At 44.8% G+C, this 20,291-nt stretch overlaps 1 protein-coding gene across 1 annotated transcript in view; it reads left to right on the top strand.

Moving 5' to 3' along the window:
* Positions 1-19,705, top strand: part of KCNA6 (potassium voltage-gated channel subfamily A member 6) — a 41,345-nt gene extending 21,640 nt beyond the window's left edge. The window contains exon 2 of the mRNA XM_033223128.1: positions 19,346-19,705. The gene's annotated coding sequence lies outside the window, so the exon portion shown is untranslated. The remainder of the gene's footprint in view (positions 1-19,345) is intronic.
* The last annotated feature ends 586 nt before the right edge of the window (positions 19,706-20,291 follow it).

Genomic DNA, 20,291 nt, shown 5'->3' with positions numbered 1-20,291 from the left:
AATCTTGGAGAGGCTCCCAGTGACTGCAGACTTCCTGTGTCAGAATCCTGCAGCCTCTGTCCCTGGGCTGCTTGGGTGGAGTGGGAGGCGGCGGGAGAAGGCGGGGTTTGCCTTGCAGGCAATGCAGGCAGTGGCACTGCACCCAGGGAAGAGTTCCAAATGCTGATTCTCTCCATTCCCTTTACCTCCCTACCTATTCAGCAGCCTTGCAAAGGGGACGAAACCACCCCCTAGCAGACTCTTGCAGGATATCCTTGACTTTCCTCTCTCAGGCCCTGCCCACCGTGGGTTGTTGGTTTTGTGAGTTGGTGTAGGGGAGTCAGCAGGGTCCTCAGTGACTTTTGACGGTTCAGCACTGACTTTCAGGAAAAGTAAGCTGTCTGCCAACAAAGCTGGTCCCCACTGTGCCTCCTCCTCTTATACAACAACCCCAGGTGGCTTTCCTACCAGGTGAGAGGATTTGGAAGAACTGCGGAGGAATATGGGACCGACGAGCTGTCCTTTCTCAAAACAAAGGGAGCCTTGGTGCAGATGCACAAAGTGGTTCTGGAAGTTGCATGTGACCCAGAACGGCTGGCTTGGTAGGTCTTTATTGTTCTGGCTGGACATTGTCAGGCAGCTATCAGAGGGTCCAAGAGTCCTTCACAATAACCTCTTATCACCCACAAACAGCCAGCCAAGTTGGTACTGCTTGACCCCATCCTGCTGACGGTGGTTTGGACCAGGGTTGAGCCTGAGAGCCAGCCAACATGAGCTTCTTTCCTAAAAACCGTTAGTCAGGAAGAAAAGGTTCCGGTTCAGTCTGGGCTAGCCTCTCTATGAAAGAGGTAGAAAACCTCCCAGCCATGGGAGCTGGACGGGGTCTGATGAATCCTCCAGCTCCGCTTTCTCCTTTTGTAAATGCCAAAGGAATTGGGGTCCTGAGTGATGACTTGATTGGTACAAGGCCACACGGCGACTATGACTACTTTATAACAGAGCTGGGTTTTGGAGTCCAGTGTGTTAATTCATTCACTTACTCCCTTGGCTAAGACACAAAGCTTCTGAAAATAATCTCTTATGAGAGCTTCCATTCAGTTCAGACTTGGAAGAAAGGATAGTTGTTATGTACTCTATACGGAGAGAGCACAGGTCTCAGTATCAGACTGATCTGGGCTCAAACCCCGGCTCTCCTAGTCACTAGTGTTGAGATCTTGGGTGCATTTCTCACACACCTTGTGTTCCTCCAGTATAAAATAGGGATCAACCTGGTCTCCTCACAGAGACATGGTGAGGGTGTTCTATTGAGTAGAAGATGTACTTAGCAAATACTCATTGCTAAATAAAACAAGGCTTCCCGGTCAAAATGAGTAATAGCTCCCTCCTTCCTAGTGCTCTGATTCTGAAGCTGGCATAGTTGTGGAATTATTAGTGCCTTCATGTTTGTGGTTGGGACCAGAGAACAGGGGCCTTTCTTTTCCTTTTCTTCAGACCCTGAGAGAAATGCTCTGCAGAGAGCCTGGGTGTCATCTGTCAGCCCACGACCATCCCTTGTAGGCTTGGGAAAACTCAGACAGAGAGGGAACTGTGAGACTCTGGCAACCTGAAAAAAACAAGTACCTCTCTATTACTTTTTTTCTAGCCTTGTGAAGTTTGTTCAGCCTACACCCCAGCATTGACTAAAAGCTTGCTCTGTGAGCCCACCCCAGTGGCAGTGTGCCCACTGGGTAAGATAAAGTGAGAGGTACAGGGACGCACAGGTAGAAGGAGATCCTTTAGGCCTGGTCACATCTGAGGTTATGGGGCAGTGGCCTGATACTCCTGAGACAATATGCTTCTTGATACTCTTTTGAGGGTGGCTGCAGAGGACATTGACTGGTACCTTTGGCTCCTCTGTTCATTCTTCACCTCATAGAATGAACATTTGCAGGCCTGCATTGAGGCACTGTTTTGTCCTTGTTATGTGCTTCATGCCCTAAATCACCACATCTGAATTCAATTCCTAGTCACTCACCTGTCTTCAGAACAAATCCCTACGGAATATCCATCTTTCTAGACCCAGAGAGGGTCCTGCCTCTCTCAACCTTCCCTCTGTGCTCATCACTCTAAATCCTAAATCTCCTTCCAAGACCACCTAGCTCATATCCAGCTTTCTTCATGAAGTATTTATGTGGACTGGACCCCTCCTTTTGCACTCAGCAGAAGTTACCTTGTGTTGCTGTACATTTTTAAACTGTAAGAGTCCTTTCTAGAGATACATGTACCACCAAACCCTCACCTCTAGGGGTCAACAACCTAGTTGAAAATACGTCTTAAGTACAGTTGGGCTGCCATTTTTTTGAAGGCAGGGCCCTGTTTCATCTTTTTTATTCCTCAGCGCACATTATCGGGGAACTATAGGTTGCATATAACAGTGGCATTAAAAAAAAAGAGAACCTTTTTTATCTCATTTGAAATGGAGTCTTGAGGAAGGACAGCTTCAGGATTGGCAATGTGTCAGTTAGCTATTGCTCCGTAGCTAACCAATTCAAAACTGAAGAGTTTGAAACACCACCATTACTTTGTAGCTCCCAATTCAAGCAGGTCAGCAATTTTGGCTGGGCTCAGCTGGGCAGCTCTTCTGTTCTCACCTGTGTTTCCTCATGCATCTGTGGTCATCTCTAGGTTGATCAGGTGGTGCTGCTGGGGGTTGTGTGACTGTTGGCCAGGGAGCCTCAGTATCCGGCCTATGTTGCTCCCATATTTCTAGCAGGGCATCCTGGAATTTCCCCCTTGAGACGAGATTTGGAGTTGGTGCCATCACTTCTGCTGCAGTGCTGTTGACTAAGACTCAGTAATGAGGAAATAGACTCTGTCTCTTGATGGGAGGAACTTCAAGATCACATTGCCAAGGGCAGGTGGAGCACTGGAAGCATTTTTTTTTGTAGTGGGTCTGCCATGGCCAATGATGTTAGGGCTTGAAGAAATCTGTTTTTAGGACTTGCTTGGATTTTTGCCTCATGCTCACAGATGGCAGCAGCAGTTCCAAGCGTCATGTCCTCACATGACAGTGTGTGCAGGCAGGAAGGGTTGAGCCTAAGGATGATGAAAACCTCCCCAGCTGTCTCTTATGAGCCTTTCCTTAGGCTGTGGTTAGGGCAGGGCTGTCCTAACAAGAATAGACCAAAGGCTAGGATTACCGTGATTAACTTAGAGTCGTCCCTAGGCTGGGAGGGACTTGTCTTCTTCTTCTTGTCCTTTTCCTTCTTCGTCGTCTTCTTTTTTTAATTAAAAATTTTTTTGACAGGGTCTTGTTCTGTCACCCAGGCTGGAGTGCAGTGGCATGATCATGACTCTCTGTAGCCTTGATGTCTCAGGCCCAAGTGATCCTCTCACCTCGGCCTCCTGAATAGCTGGGACTACAGGCACACCCACCACGTCTGGCTAATAAATTTTTATTTTTATTTTTTGTAGAGACAGGGTCTTGCTATGTTTCCCAGGTTGATCTGAAACTCCTGGGCTCAAGCAATCCTCCCACTTTGGCCTCCCAAAGTGCTGGGATTATAGGCATGAGCCACCATGCCCAGCCAGTCTGTCTTCTTTGAAGTGTTGGCTTCCAGAAACCTGAACAAAATTGGGGTTCTGAGAGCACAAAGGCAGCAGTGGTGGGGGTGACAGCTGGGTTGGGAACTAGTAGGGTGTGGAAGAAGAAACTTACATGGTGTCTTGTACCCACTTTTTTTTTTTTAAATAGACATTTATAGTAAGCCTATATGTGTGAGGCACCAGAGAATTAAAGGTGAGTAAAACTTTAATAGTCTAAGAAGGTCACATCTAGATGGCAGATACGAATAAACAGCTGACTGTAGTACAGTGATGGTAAATGGTAGAGGTAGGGGTTTGGGAGTTTAGCGCAGACTTTTAGGGCTTACATGAGGGCCCAGATCTCGCCCTGCTATCTATGCCTTACCACCAGTGGGTTCTGACAGTAAAGACAAATGCAGGCAGCAAGGCACCACTTTATTAGTATCCAAAGCAGGACCCAGCTACCTGCAATACAGGGTTCTCCAGTAAAAGACTGAGTTGAAACCCACAACTGGAACTGCAGGCCAAAGTGGGGTCTCTTACTCTCATCTACCTTGGAGCCAAAATCTGTGACAAGCTCTTTTAGAGGCAACTTTCAGGAGGGTGAGAGAACAAGACCCAGAAGTGGTTCTAAGCCCTCTTGCCCAGCTGATTTCATGGAGTGAGAATCATATGGACAGAAAGGAAAGGTGCCTGGTCTGACCCAAGGGGTCAGGGACTGAAAAGTGAACTGGGTATGAGGACTGACTTAAGGCACAATAGTTGTGTTAACTGGTAAAATGTAGCCTAACCAATGTATTGGGTTCAACTACTGGGATTAGGAATTTAGCATTCTTGGAGTCTATGGGGGGAAATTAATAAATGCAAGTATAACTGAGTACTCCAATTTTTCTAAGAAAAAGAGAATGATATTTCTAAATTATTTTTTCTTTCCTTTTTTTCTCCATTTCCCCCTGTTCCCCATTTCCTACTTAGCCCTTTGGAAATATAATTCTAACCTTTACCTCCCCTTCTGCAGACACTCCCTACAGGGCAATTTCATCTATCTATGTGGAATTCTCCCACCAGGAGACTTCCTCATGGGACAACAGTCAATCTCCAACCCAAAGTTGCCTATTATGAAACTCTCTCCCACCTGGAGAGTTTTGACTGCCTTTAACAACCTAGTTCTGCCCACAAAGACATCAACTCAGCTGTCTGATTGATAAGGCACCAAAGCCAATATGTGTACCCCCACCTGCTGGCTTCCTCTCCTGCCTGTCATTCATGCTAGGCCCCCTTTAAAAAGAACCTTCTTGCTGTTCCAAAGGCAAAGTGGTGCCCTTAAAGCAGGAAGCCTATACTTCTTCCTCTAAGGTAGCTATGGAATAAAAAGTCACTCTCTCTTTTTTTTTTTTTTGAGATGGAGTTTCACTCTTGTTACCTGGCTTGAGTGCAATGGCACAACCTTGACTTACTGCAACCTCCACCTCCTGGGTTCAAGTATTCTCCTGCCTCAGCCCCCTCCCAAGTAACTGGGATTACAAGTGCCTCCCACCATGCCTGGCTATTTTTTTTTTTTTTTTTTGTATTTTTAGTAGAGACGGACTTTCACCATGTTGGCCAGGCTGGTCATGAACTCCGACCTCAGGTGATCCACCTGCCTTGGCCTCCCAAAGTGCTGGGATTACAGGCACGAGCCACCACACCTGGCCAAAAGTCACTGTCTTTATACCAGATCTCACTCTTGTTAATTGGACTCTGCCCGCAGCGAGTAGATCAGGTGGACTCTGAAGTAAGTGATACTGTGAAGGCAGGTAACGGGTGGTCTGGGTAAGTGAGGAAGAGCAACAAATTCTTCCTTGGCACTGGAGGGGGTCAGGGAGGGTTTCTCAGAGGAATTAACACTTCAGCAGGGCCTTGGAAGATGACTTGGAATTTTCATTGTTGAAAATAAAATTCTTAATAAGAGAAATGGCATGGGGCTCAAGAATGGGATGCTGTGTTCAAGGACCCAGGAGCCTGGGTTATATGGAGTAAGAGAAAGGGTGCAGGAAAGGCTAGAAAAATAAGTTGGATTCAAGATCGTGAAGAGTCATGAAGCTGCTTAGAAGTGGGATTCATTCTGAAGGCCATGGGAGCAAGCAGGAGTTTTAGATCAAAGTGACATGCTCAGGTCACATTTAGGAATGATGCCTCTGGCTGAAGCAAGATGGCAGTGGGAGAGACTAGCATGGAGGGGACCCAGTGGGAGCAGTGTCTGATATAGCCAGTTGCAGGGAGACATGCCCAGGCGGCTCACCCAGGAGAAATATTTTGTCATTGACATTGCTTATAATTGCTAACTGTGATATTGTGGAATATATATTTGGTCTTCATCCTGTTTCCTGGCATAGGGATCTCCAAAGTGATGTCTTTTTGTATGTCACCGAGTTTGCTGATGGCTGGCAGCCCCTGGATAGCTTCAGGACAGTGGCTGGTCACTGAAAGGACCAAGGCAGGATTATAGGGCTAGAACTTGCAATCCTGCCCTGCCAAGGGGTGAGGGGCTGAAGGTCAAGGCAATCATCAATGGCCAGTGGTTAAATCACTCATGCCCATGTAATGAAGCCTCCATAAAAACTCCAAAAAGGACTGGTTTCAAAGAGCTTCTGGATAGCTGAACACATTGAGGTTCCTAGAAGGTGGCACACCCTGAGAGGGCATAGAAGCTCTGTGCCCCTTCTCCATACCTTGCCCTGTGCATCTCTTCATCACTATCCTTTGTAACAAACCCATAAATGTAAGTAAGTTTCCTGAGTTCTGTGAACCACTCTAGCAAATTAAGCAAACCCAAGGAGGGGGTCATGGCAACTCCAGTGTATAAAACCAGTCCCTCGGAAGCACAGGCAAAGCAACCTGGGGCTTGTGACTGGCACTGGAAGTTGGGGGCAGTCTTGTGGGGCTGAGCCCTCAACCTATGGGATCTGATGCTGTCTCCAGGTAGACAGCATCAGAATGGAATTGGAGGACATCGGCCGGTGTCTGCTGCAATTGCTTGCCTGTTGGTGGGGAAGAATCCCCAAAGATTTTATCACAGAAATCTGTGCTAATGGTTGTGGTGTGAGAGCAGAGGAAGAAGTTGGCATTTTTTTCTACTCAGAGACACATACGGAAATAAAAAGCGGTCAACTTTTGGCCAGTATTATTGTTTTAATATCCTCTGTGGACAATGCAACCTGTGTGGGTATGGACTGCTCTCCACGCACTCCTCGTTGCTCCACCTATGGGAGGCTTTTATGGAAACCCAAGCAGAAGAGGCTACAGTCACTTACTGAGCATCTGCTGGGAGTGCATGGATAGACGGCCTGAGTGTGGGCTCTGCAGCTCAGAGACAGTTTGAAGAGAACCTTTGTATTTGGGTGCTGCTGCGCTAGGCTGCGGAGACAGCTCTCCAAGTGTTCTGCTCTGAGAGAGTAGAAAATAAGCACACCCACTAAGAGGGCATAAGGTGGGGAGGGATGGGGTGGTTATCATCATCTGACTGGCCTCGGCTGCAGGGTCCCATAAGTTCCACCTCTTGTGGCCGTGGCCACAATGGCATCCCCTTGACCCTCTCCAGGAGCCTAAGAACTCCTTCCTCAGACTGCTTGGAGGGGGTGGTAAGGAACAGTGTCTCTTTTGTTCTTGGAATGTCCTCCATAAAAATTTCAGAGCTGCCTGGGAATCAAGTTGAGTGGAGATGTTTGATGTATTCATTGGTTTATTCAGAAACAAACCCTGCAGCATCTGTGGCTCCTGGCTTGTCTAGGAGCCGTGCTCCCTGCCTTTGATACTGGGAGGTGGCAGCATGGCACCTTATACACACTGGGGGCTACCAGTGAGTTTACAGAGTGATACTATTTGCAGAGCAGCGACTGAAGACAGCTGCTTTTCTTGATGTCTTATTGCTTTTCAAGTGTAGCCTACATGAAATGGGATATGATGGTCCAGTTTACTCAGTTGCCTCTGAAAAATGAGAAACTTCATTATGTCTATTTGCTGTTGATCTGCTGCCTGATTTTGAACAGAGCACATAACCTATCTGCCATAACTAAATGCCATACACTTGGAGGCTTCCATAACAGAGACTTATTTTTTAACTGCTGTGGTAGCTAGAAATCCATCATCAAGCTGTCAGCAAATTGGTTTCTGGTGAGGGCTCTCTTCCTGGCTTGCAGATGACTGCCTTCTTACTGAGGATGCACATGGCCTTTCCTCTGTGCATAGAGTGAGAAAGAGCTCCAGTGTCTCTCCCCTTTTTATGAGGTCACCAATCCCATGGGACTAGGACCCCACCCTTATTACTTCATGTAACCTTGACTACTTACTTAGAGGTCCTTATGGGCATCCTGAGATGTAGGGCTTCAGCATATGAGTTTTGGGGAAACACAAACATTGGTCCATAATACATACCCTTAAAGATGTTCTCCTGTTCTGATTGCTTTCAAAGGCTCTCAGGAGTTCAGGCATAATATACATAAAAAAGCAGGCAAACTCTGCTTATGCATAGAATAATAAAATTTGTGCATTGAACTCAAAAGCTTAAGGAAGACTTGGTTTAAAGATTTATAATCTTAATAAATTGAATGCAGTTGACCTGTAAACAACATGGGTTTAAACAGCATGAGCCCACTTATGCATGGATTTTTTTCGGCTTCTGCCACCCCTGGAACAGCAAGACCAACCCTTCGTCTTCCTACTTCTCCTCAGCCTACTCGGTGTGAAGACAATGAGGTTGAAGACCTTTACGATGATACACTTCCACTTAATAACCAGTAACTCTATTTTCTCTTCCTTATTATTTTCCTAACATTTTCTTTTCTCTAGCTTACTTTATTGTAAAAATATACTACATAATACATATAACATACAAAATATGTGTTAAATGACTTTTTGTGTCATCAGCAAGGCTTCTGGTCAACAGGAGGTTATTAGTAGTTAAGTTTTGGGGGAGTCAAAAGTTATATGCAAAGTTTCAACTGCTCGGGAGTCGTCAACCCTAATTCCCAAGTTGTTCAAAGTCAACTGTATTTATTTATCAAAGCAATGTATTTTCTTTTTTTTGTTTTTTGAGAAGGAGTCTTGCTCTGTCGCCCAGGCTGGAGTGCAGTGGCGCGATCTCGGCTCACTGCAAGCTCCGCCTCCCAGCTTCACGCCATTCTCCTGGCTCAGCCTCCGGAGTAGCTGGGACTACAGGCGCCCGCCACCACGCCCGGCTAATTTTTTGTTTTTTTTTAGTAGAGACGGGGTTTCACCGTGTTAGCCAGGATGGTCTCGATCTCCTGACCTCGTGATCCGCCCGTCTCGGCCTCCCAAAGTGCTGGGATGACAGGCTTGAGCCACCGCGCCCGGCCAGCAATGTATTTTCTAAATAACTATTCAGGAAACAAAAGCCACCTTGTGGCAACAGAAAACGTGCCCATTGACATATATGTATACACGCATAGAAAAAAGATTGGATGTATATTAATAATAATAGTCATGGCTAGTAGTTACAGAACACTGTGCCTTATATCAACATTATCTTAAATCCTCCCATTGTGGAGTAGCTTCAATTATAATTTCCATTTATCAGAGGAGGCCACCGAGCAACTGGCCTAAGACCAAGTTTATGTGACTCCAAAGGCAAAGTGCTTGTTTTTTTCTGGGTAGAAGGGACATGCACAATTTTTGTTTCTTTTTTATAGTTTTCTGAAGTCGATGAATTATTCATAATGAGTGTGTACTTTTTTTTTGGAAGAGAAAAAACTTCCATCATGAAAAGTTATAATGAGGCAAACAGGGAAAAATCGTAAGCTCTGTGTGAAAGTGTTTATGTCATTCCTGAATATTCTAGTTGTAGAAGGAAGCAGTTGATTTGGGCCTAAAATGGTATTTTGTTTGCATTTCATTGATAATTATGATAGATATTCTCTTAAAGATAAAGTGACCCTTGAGAGTGTCTGGATAATTTTCCTGTAGGTAACAACCCCACTAAAAAGTGGGCAAGAGACCTGAACAGACACTTTTCTAAAGAAGGCATGCACGCGGTCAACAAGCATATGAAAAAAGCTCAATATCACTCATCATTAGAGAAATGCAAGTCAAACCCACAATGAGATACCATCTCACACCAGCCAGAGTGGCTGTAGCCCTAGCTTGTTGCATGCCACTTCTTTACCTCCTGGGAATGAATGCACAGGGCTCTGGTGACAAATCTGAGGGAAGCAGAAAATTTTACCAAGCTCGAGGTTTTAAGGGATGACATGTTCCACATCAGTCACAGAAATGGCAGAATGCTTGGGAAACATCTGTTGAGCCTAACTCCAACAAGACTGAGATTGGTCAGTGGTACGCACTGGGTCAGCAAGAAGGATGGTTCAGATTCTGGTCCCAGAATTCCCTGCTGATGTGGCGTAGCCCAAGCTCTGGGGAGTGCAGCCCACTTAGGGATGTGTCCCTCAATAGCTAGCTATTGCCCGAGACTAACTGGAGGCAGAGGATTGGGTGTTTTTAGTGCACACAAGGAAGATTCTCAATTGTATTTTATTGCGAACAGAAAAATTTAGGACTGCCCGTGTTGATTGTAGCTTTTGTCTGAAGGGGAGCTTATTTAAGGAAGACAGCCTGGTAGTCTTACTCCTTAGAAGGAACTTTAAAGAATATTTGGTTGATCATATAGTCCTGATAAGCAGGAAGAAAAAGAAGGAATGAATTTAAACTCATTTTACTCAGCAAAGGGTGACATTAATATTGGATTATCAGGCAGTACCTCATTGCACAAGGAGTATAAACAAGCGATGCTCAACATTTGACATTCAAATTTAGAGTCCCCTAATGCCCCCATCTTATGCTGAATTTAGAATCGTGTGTATTAGGTGACAGATGAGCATTCTTATGGCGGCCCCATCAGCCAGCCAGTATCACCATCTTTTCTGTATAATAATGCTGTATGCACAATAAATTGGCAATTTATTAAGATTATAAGATAAATAATAAAGATTTAATAAGATTTATTTAATCTTACTTTTGGCAGTTTTCTGTCCTTATTGTATAAGAGTGAGAAGAAACTAGAGACATCTGCAGCACAAAGCATAGGTGTTAAAACTTAATAGACTTGAGGCAAGATGAAAATCATTAGATTTGCCTAAAGTGTTCTATCAGATGTTCAGTGGAATTCAGCCAATTGAGTATGTATTGAAGTGCAAAGGAAGGTAACGTATTTAAAGATCATGTATGAAGTGCTGCAAATATGCCATCAATGATTATGTCTAAAAGGCCTAAAGTGTGAAGGAGGGTTTTGTACCATGTTGGCTTGTCGGCGTAGAAACCCATGCAACACATGATCTTTTGCACCCTTTCGGTCAGTACATTTCCTTTCCAGAAATTTAAATTTTAGATCTAAAAATGGGGACTGGTAATACAGAGAGGAGAGAGGGAAACAGGGCATTCAAAGAAAAAACATGCAATCTTCAAGTTGTAGAATTTTAGGGTAGAGATGAGACAGATGAATAAATGTTAATTAAACCAAAGCAATACATACTGGTTGTTGCCATAGGAAAGCATAGTGTATCATACAAATTTTTCAGCATGTATGTATTGAGGTCCTCCTGTCTTCTAGGCACTGGAGATATAGTGATACATGAAACAAAAGATTTCTTCTTTTTATGGAGCTTAAGTGTGTGTGTGTGTGTGTGTGTGTGTGTATGTGTGCTGACGAGGAGGAGGAGTGGAAGGAGATGTTAATCCATTAAGCCCAAATGTAAAATTGCAACTGTGCACATGTTACTGGGAACTGATACCCACAAAACTGCTATGAAAGTCCAAATTAGGGACATTTAACTCAATGACATTTTAGCTGATATTTGAATGATAACAGGAGTTAAATAGTCAGAGGAGGTAGAAACCACATTCCAGGGAGAGGGGACAATCGTATATCCAAAGGCGCCATGATGAGAGGAACATGGTAAGTATGAGCACGCTGAGCTTGGAGCTAGGTCCACAGGTTACGAGTTTTGTCTTCAGCCTTGGAGCCACAGGATGAATGCCTCAGGTGGGTTTCAAGTGGTGGGGTGGTGAAATGGTTTGGTAGTTCTCACTCTGCTATAAAGAGCTACCTGAGACTGGGTAATTTGCGAAGAACAGAGGTTTAATTGACTCACAGTTCCACAGGCTCTACAGGAAACAGGACCAGAGAGGCTTCCGGAAACTTGCAGTCATGGTGGGAAGGTGAATGAGAAGCAACCATGTCTTCACGTGGCGGCAGGAGAGAGAGAGAGCGCAAAAGGGGCAGTGCTCCACACTTTCAAACAACCAGATCTTATGAGAACTCACTCACTATCATGAGAACTGCAAGGGGGAAATCCACCCCTGTGATCCAATCACCTCCCACCAGGTCCTGCCCCAACATTGAGGATTACAATTCAACATGAGATCTGAGTGGCGACGCAGCGTAACCATATCAGATGGGGTAATACGATCGGATTTGTGGGTCTGGCCACAGTGTAATGGATTGGAGGGACTGGATGGATGCAGGTGGACCAATGATAAAACTTGTGTCCATGGCCAGGTGGAAGATGGGACTAGGGCAGTAGTGATGGAGATGGAAAAAGGTGAATGGGTTTGAGAACTTTGGGAAGGTGAAAGCTTTGGTACTTGGGAATCAATTGGAGGTGGTGGGATAGACAGAAAGGGAGGAAGAGGATGACTTCCAGGCATTAATAATACAAAATAGTAGATAATTCGATAGTCACTTCATTTTGGTATTGGAATGAAAAATGATTTGGGTGGAGGGCAAAACAGTAATCATGTTTTTAAAGATTCTTTACTTTTTATTAAAGTAATATATGCACACAGTTTGAAAAGACAAACAATAGTTATGTTAGGCCATTCTCGCGTTGCTATCAGGAAATACCTGAGAGTGGATAATTTATAAGAAAAGAGGTTTAATTGACTCACAGTTCTGCAGGTTGTACAGGAAGCATGGAGGCATCTGCTTCTGGGGAGGCTTCAGGGAGCTTTTACTCATGGTAGAAGGCAAAGTGGGAACAGGCAGTTCACATGGCGAAACCAGAAGCAAGAGGGCAAGGTGGGCAGTGCCATATACTTTTAAACAACAAGGTATCATGAGAACTCACTCGCTATCTCAAGGACAGCACTAAGGGCATGGTGCTAAACCATTCATGAGAAATCCATCCCCATTACCCAGTCACCTCCCACCAGGACCCACCTCTAATATTGGAGATTACATTTGACATAAAGTTTGGGTAGAGACACAGATCCAAAACCATATCAATAGTATAAGGCTTCCAGGGAATACCAGCTTGCCCATGTCTCTCTCTCCCTTACCATGAAGCCAGTCCATAGAGGGACCACTTTCAATTATTTTAAGTTTGTTTTCTGGGATTGACCTTTATTTTTCCTCAGTAAATGTAGATGTGACTCTTTCTTGATTTACTTTTTCATTTAACAAATATTTCTAAAGCACCTACTATGTGCCAGTCACTCTGTTCTAACCATGGATGCATCAGCAAACAAATTATGGATACATGTAGCAAACAGAATTCCCTGTCCTCATGGTGCTTTCATTCCAGTAGGGAAAATAAACAAATGTTTACATAAAATATTACTATAACCATCTTGTTATAATGAGGTGGTGCCCTTTGTAGAGATGATTATAAATAATGTGGAGAAAAGTAAACGACAGCAGAGGTAATGTAGGGAATGTCAGGGAAGAAGTACAGTGTTAAATAACAGAGTGGGAGAAGGGGTAGGCTTACTGAGAAGACGGCATCTGAGCACAGAACCTGAAGGATGGGAAGACTGGACCCTGTGGATAATGGGGGAAGAGGCAGGTTAAGCAAAGGGAACAGCAAGTGCAAAGGCCCTGAGGTGGGAGGACATAGGGTAGCTGAGGAACAGAACAGCAAAGGGGCCTTTACTGCTGCAGGAAGGTGAATGAGGAGGAGAGTAATTTGGGTGGGGTAAGCCAGGGTGACACAGATTGCATATGGCCTTTGGGCTGCCGTAAGGACTGTGACTCTGCGTGATGGGCATTACCTCTTGCCTTTGTACGTGAAGCCATATGTCCTCTACCACTTTCTCTACCTCCGCCATAATTTTTTGGTTAAATCAGTGTTCAGTGTGTCTGTCACTATCACTATCAAAGACTATTTTCTGCATTGTGAAGCAGTATATTATAATGTTAATTTAATGTCTTGTGAACATTTTGTTAATAATTACCTCATTTTCTTCACCTGCTTAATTTTCAGTGTTTCTGTTTATAATTCTTTCCAGATTTGCCAACGGAGTTGGAAAAAGCCCTCTGAACATGGTTTTCCATGGGATCAGATGCATCAGGCTGTGGACCATTTGGTTCCTTTCCCCCTGGAGCCTTCCATTCTGGAGCCTTCCCTCCCCCACTGTCTTGCCTGCTTTCTCTCTGTCCTGGACAGCTGGTGTCCTGGGAATTCTTTTCCTTCCCTTCTACATTGGGTCTTCGTTTTTCTGGACTATATGTTTCTTCTTTCTTGGTTTATTTCTTCTCTGGATTGGACACACCCTTCAGTAGGGTAAGAAAGGGTAAATGGGAAGTAGAGTTTTGAGCTTTCATGCCTCAAAATGCCTTTATCCAGTTCTTAAACTTTATTAATAACTGGATGGACGTGAAATTCCAGAATGGGTATCATGATTTCTTAGAAGTTTGAAAGCATTGCTCTGCTGCTTCCTAACCTCCACCCTTGCTGCAAGAAGTCAAGGCTTCTCTGATTTCTTTGTACATGAACTTGTCTCCCTCTGCAGGTTGTTAAGATTTGCTCTTTATGGATGCTCTGCAATCATGGTTAAGTGCATTGTTGTGAATGTGTTGGATATTAGGCATAGGGTTCCTAGAAAAAACAGAGGATGCCCGTTAAATTTGAATTTTAGATAAACCAGGAGTAATTTTTACAATGTTTGGGACATACTTGTACTGAAAGATGACTCACTATATAAAATTTAAATGTAACTAGTGTCCTTTTTGCTTGTTTTTGCTAAATCTGGCAGCCTCAGAACTCAGGTTCTTCAGTCTAGAGACTCGGTTTGGGGCCATTTTCATGTGTCATTTCTTTTCTTTTAAATTAAAATATTAGCCTAAGGGTAAAAAGGTAAACTATTTCAATAAGGCTTATAACAACAGTAACAATCCCCTGCCCTACCCTTCCTTGTCCCTATGTTGCATCCTTCAGAAACAATTTCTTGGAATTCTTTAGCTGTTTCTTCTACATTTGTCACTGGATTTCTCGGTACAGGTTGCGAATCCTTTATCTCACGTACCTGGACCAGACATGTTTCCAATTTTAGAGTTTTTTTTGTGTGTGGAATATTTGCATATACATAATGAGGTATCTTGGGGATAGTACCCAAATCTAAACCAAAATTCATTTATGTTTCATATACACTTTGTATACATAGCCTGAAGGTAATTTTTCAATAACTTTGTGCGTGACACAAAGTTTGTGTACATTTAACTACCAGAAAGCAAAGGTGTCACTCCTTCATGTTGGCACTCAACAAGTTTCAGATTTTGGAGCATTTTGGATTTTGGATTTTGGAGTTTGGGATTAGGAATGCTAGACCTGTAACACACTTATATTGCTTTTTAATTTTTATTTTTTAAGTCTTAGGAAAATTGACTTCCAACTATGGAAGATAAGGATTGAGCTTTCTTACACCACCCACCGTTACTCTCCACAATATAGACACACACCCATCTCAACCCACTGTAATATAAATAACATATTTACTAGTACAGCGTTCATCCTCCTTTATTATGATGGTGTCAATAGTATTCCTCCTCGAGCCACATAATGTGCAGTGTTGTCATTCTGTTTCCTTTCTTGTACTGCTTTTTGCTTTCTTCTGGAGTTACTGAATATCTTCTTTTTTCTTTGGTATTCTATATACCTATCACTGATACCCAAATGGAGAGTAGGGTTCAGGAAACTTCCCACCAGAAACGTAAATCTCCTCTTACATGCAAATGCACCAGGCTCTCTCTCACCTTCATCTTGACTTCCGGGGCCACTGTGTCCCCCTGCTTCAGGATGGCCTAGGCCTGTTGCTTCACCTTTGTCCTGGAACACCCCTTTACTACTGTCCAAATATTTCCCTCCGCCTCTGTGCTGCAAGTAGTTGCTTTGATGAGGATGGCATTTCAGGTTGAAAACCACCTCCATTGTCTTCTAGTTTCTAATGATGTTTCTGGTAAAATCTGATATCTTAATTTCCAAATTTCATGATGCTATACCTCGATGTAGGTCTATCTTTATCCATTTTCTTGGGTATTCAGTGGGCACTCTGAGTCTGGCAATGCATGTTTTCAATTCTTGAACATTTAAAAAACTATTTCTTTAATAATGTTCTCTGTTTTTGCCTGTTCTCTTTTCCTATAACTCTGTTATTAGACTTTGGATCCCCTGGGCTGGTTCTCAAATTTCCTTATTTCTTCTCTATTCTTTTCCATTCTGCTTTCTGGGAGAGTTCCTCAACTTTGTTTTCTAGCTCTTCTATTGAAATTTTGATTTTGGCTGTCATATTTTTAATTTCCAAAGAATTATTTTCTTCTTTTTGGGTGGTTCCTTTTTATAATAGCAGCCTCTTCTTATTTCATGGATAAAATAGTTCATCTTATTTATCTGAGGATTTTTAATATATCTGAAGTTTTTTCTTGCTTCTGGAATTTTCTGTTTTCTCTGAGTTTCCATCTTTGGTTTTGACCTTTCAGAGGCTTTTCCTCAGATGTTTGTAATTTGAGGATCTCTGTTCATTTTCACGAGTGAAGTACTAAGAAGCTTACTGGAATCTCTGTGTCTTTGGAGCTTGTGGAGTGGTGAGCTGACTGCAGAGTGATGAAACTGGGATCAGGCTGTCTCACTGGGGGCCTCCAGTGTCTACAGGCCTTTTTTTTTTTGCTTGGAATCCTTCGGTTTTTCCATGAAAATATTCCCCAACTTGGCCATTTGATATTACCCTGGGAGCAGAGCAAGGGAAGTGGCCAAGTGTCTCACCATTCAACATGTGGGATTTCCCCTCACACTTAACTCCTTGCCTTCGGTACGGTTCCTCCAAAGCCTTATACGATGCCACCTTTCCTTGAGTCTAGGCCCTTCCAGTATAGTTTCTCCAGAATAAATTTCACATCTTTTGACAAGGCGGTAGGATGAGTAGGTGCTTGGCTTTGTGAGGTTGCAAAGGAGACCTGAAAAGGTGTGTCTAACTGCAACCAGTTTTTAGCTCTGCCCCTCAACCCTGCTTCTGTGGCACCTGACACCCTCAACTCCTGAGCCTTTATAGGTTCCTGGGGGTAAATCAGGTTGTATTTCATTGGCATCAGCAGGGACTCAGGCTTTAAATCTTGCCCCCTCCCAAGTAAAATGCTATTTCTCCAGGGGCTTTCCATCGTCTGCAAATTGGCTTTTAATATTTTCATCCACTATTCTGATTTCTTTGTCTGTGTAATTTACCTCCTCTCTTCTCTGTAAAAACTTCCTCTGCTGTTATTTTTGTAGGGTTTCAGGAGGGAGCCAAAAAAAAAAAAAAAAATCCAACTTTTTTTTTTGAGACGGAGTTCTGCTCTTGTTGCCCAGGCTGGAGTGCAGTGATGTGATCTCGGCTCACCGCGACCTTCGCCTTCTGGGTTCAAGCAATTCTCCTGCCTCAGCCTCCCGAGTAGCTGGGATTACAGGCATGCGCCACCACGCCTGGCTAATTTTGTATTTTTAGTAGAGACGGGGTTTCTCCTTGTTGGTTGGGCTGATGCCAACTTTTTAATCAACCATTTTAAACTCTAGATCAGATGGACTTCTCCAGTGATGTTTTCTTTGGGCTCATATAAAAATTACGGTGCATTCCCTAAGAACATACAGTAGGTGGAGCCATAGAACAGTCCAGGGAGAACGCTCCTGCTGTTTAATTTACATTCATAGCAGAATTGAGTCTAATGACCCTTAGCCTTTAGAACTTGTGTTCAGGCACCTGACACAACTCCACATTTATGAATGCAGAAGTGCTTGTACAGGCTTTTCCTCCATCAGATGTGCGTTCATTTCCCTTTGAAACAACCGAAGAAAACTTTGACCCTTTGCTAAGGTGGTTACCTTTCACCTGATGGCCACTGGAATTGCACACAGAGATTTTTGCTCTTTTTTTTTTTTCTCACCACTTTGCAAGAGCTATTGCACCCTGATGAAACCAGTGGGAAGCCCCTGGACAATGTCCTAGTGAGTCTGACGCCAGAGAGTCAGTGACAGTCACCAGGCAAACTGCTGTCCTGAACACCAGGCTTTATAGTTAAATTTGTGCTTGAGTAAGATTACAAGTTACTCCATGTCATGGACCTTTGGGCTTGCTCCCAAGTGATTTAAATTACAAATGTGAAGTCTTTTCCTTCTGCAGAAGTCCATTGCCTGGGGGCAATCATGATACCAACTGGAGTTTATGGAAACCGTATTTACCTTTTGCAAAGCAGATCACAAACACCTTGTTGTTGTTTCTCCTGTTTCACATGCAGAAACAGAAATGACAATGGTGGCCGGGCGCGGTGGCTCAAGCCTGTAATCCCAGCACTTTGGGAGGCCGAGAGGGGCAGATCACGAGGTCAGGAGATCGAGACCATCCTGGCTAACACGGTGAAACCCCGTCTCTACTAAAAATACAAAAAACTAGCCGGGCGAGGTGGCGGGCGCCTGTGGTCCCAGCTACTCGGGAGGCTGAGGCAGGAGAATGGCGGGAACCTGGGAGGCGGAGCTTGCAGTGAGCTGAGATCCGGCCACTGCAGTCCATCCTGGGCGACAGAGCGAAACTCCGTCTCAAAAAAAAAAAAGAAAAAGAAAAAAAAAAAAAGAAATGACAATGGTTGCTGGTTTGGCGACTCTGGCTTGCTCTTGGAGTACTTTCCGGTAGTCACAGAGACACATGCATTGTGTCAGGGATGACAAGCGAGGAGTTTAACTTTGCCCAGGCCACGGTAGAGGCGGATGTTAAACACAGGACTTGTGGCAGCATGTCTCACAGGCTTTGCAATAGAGTGTGGGCCAGACGGTAAAGGCAGCAGAGAGATCAGTCATGCAGGGGACTGGTCTGCCTGGGAGTTATCTGCCTCTGATATACACATGAGTGGGCAAATATCAAGGGTGGAGTGATTTTTTTACGTGGACTTCCCAAACAAAGCGGCTCTTGGCTGTAGGAGCTCAGCTGGGCCTAGAGGGACTGGACTCAGCATTGTGGGAAGGAGACTCGAGAACATTCTGGCAGTGTAGGGGTTGGGTAAGGAGGAGCCAGGCGGTGGCAGGAACTCTTTCAGGGAGAGAGGAACACGCCTGATGTTGGTCCAGGCTGAGGGTCCGAGAGGGGACCCTTCGACCATGTGGACGGTAGGAGGTGTCAGGGAGCAGCGAGAGCAGCTGGATAGATCAGATGAGACTGTGCTTTCTGGGGCCTGGAAGTCAGGCACACGGGTTGGACTGGACTCTAGAGGGACTCGGGGACCATTAAAGGTGGAGAATTAATGACAGCAGTATTAAGGACAACACGGGCAGAAATGGCTTCAGGTTGCACAAGCTCACAGTCACTGATTAGTTGCCGGAGTTCGCTGGGTGGCAGTGGGAGGTACAGTTTGAACAGACCAGAGCGCCTAAGGCTGGGGACCCGGTAGGAGATCACTAGGCAAATGCTAGCGGGGTGAGGAAGCACACTCTTGTTTCTACGTTTCTCAGTTCCATCCCTCCTGTGACACACCCTTATATCGCTAACTACACGTCCTTTTGTTCTGGTTCCTCCCTGGCAGGAAAAATGCTGGCAGGTGGTGCAAGCAAGGACATCTACGCATAGAATTCTGACAGCAGCTGAACCCTCAACTTCTTCAGAAGACGAGACCCCCTGCCTGGGTGATCTGGCCTGATACCCCTCTGGAGGCCTCCCACAAGCAGCAACCAAGCCAGAAAAAGCTGAGACCAGACCCGCTGTCCCTAGAGATGGGGCCCAGAATGTCGGGGTGAAGCTGTAGGAACAGGGTGAAAGCTGGTGGGCAAAGAGACCAGCTATGGGGTGGTCAGGGGATTCCGGGACGTGCATGGTTATGTGGCAGACCCACTCAGGACAAGGGTGGCTGTGGAAGAATATGGCAAATAAACATGGCAAAATCTCAGGGGCTGTACATTATGCCGTGAGAAAATATCGACGGCCAAGTTAGGCAGACAAGCCAAGTGGTCTCCGCAAGAGTAGGCAGGGATCCGAAATTCAGAGCACCTGCAGCTTGCTGGGCATCCTCACTACACAGGAGGATGTGATGGCCACTCACAGATCACCAGATCTGTGACCACAGAGGGCTTGAGCACCCTCTGCCGTGACCTGGCCCACACACGGGACATTCTGCGAGAAAGTAAGATGCATAACCCATGATCTTAGAGTTACCTGCCTCTGATATACACATGACTGAGCAAATAAAAAGGGTTGAGTTATTTTTTTCTTTTCTTTTTTTTTTTTTTTTGAGACGGAGTCTCGCTCTGTCGCCCGGGCTGGAGTGCAGTGGCCGGATCTCAGCTCACTGCAAGCTCTGCCTCCCGGGTTCCCGCCATTCTCCTGCCTCAGCCTCCCGAGTAGCTGGAACTACAGGCGCCCGCTACCTCGCCCGGCTAGTTTTTTTGTATTTTTTAGTAGAGACGGGGTTTCACCGTGTTAGCCAGGATGGTCTCGATCTCCTGACCTCGTGATCCGCCCGTCTCGGCCTCCCA

The sequence above is a fragment of the Trachypithecus francoisi genome, unplaced genomic scaffold (assembly GCF_009764315.1).
Source record: "Trachypithecus francoisi isolate TF-2019V2 unplaced genomic scaffold, Tfra_2.0 Lachesis_group11, whole genome shotgun sequence".
In the NCBI taxonomy this organism is placed as follows: Eukaryota; Metazoa; Chordata; class Mammalia; order Primates; family Cercopithecidae; genus Trachypithecus; species Trachypithecus francoisi.
The sequence above is the reverse complement of the archived record's forward strand: the minus strand, read 5'-3'. Positions and strand labels throughout refer to the sequence as shown.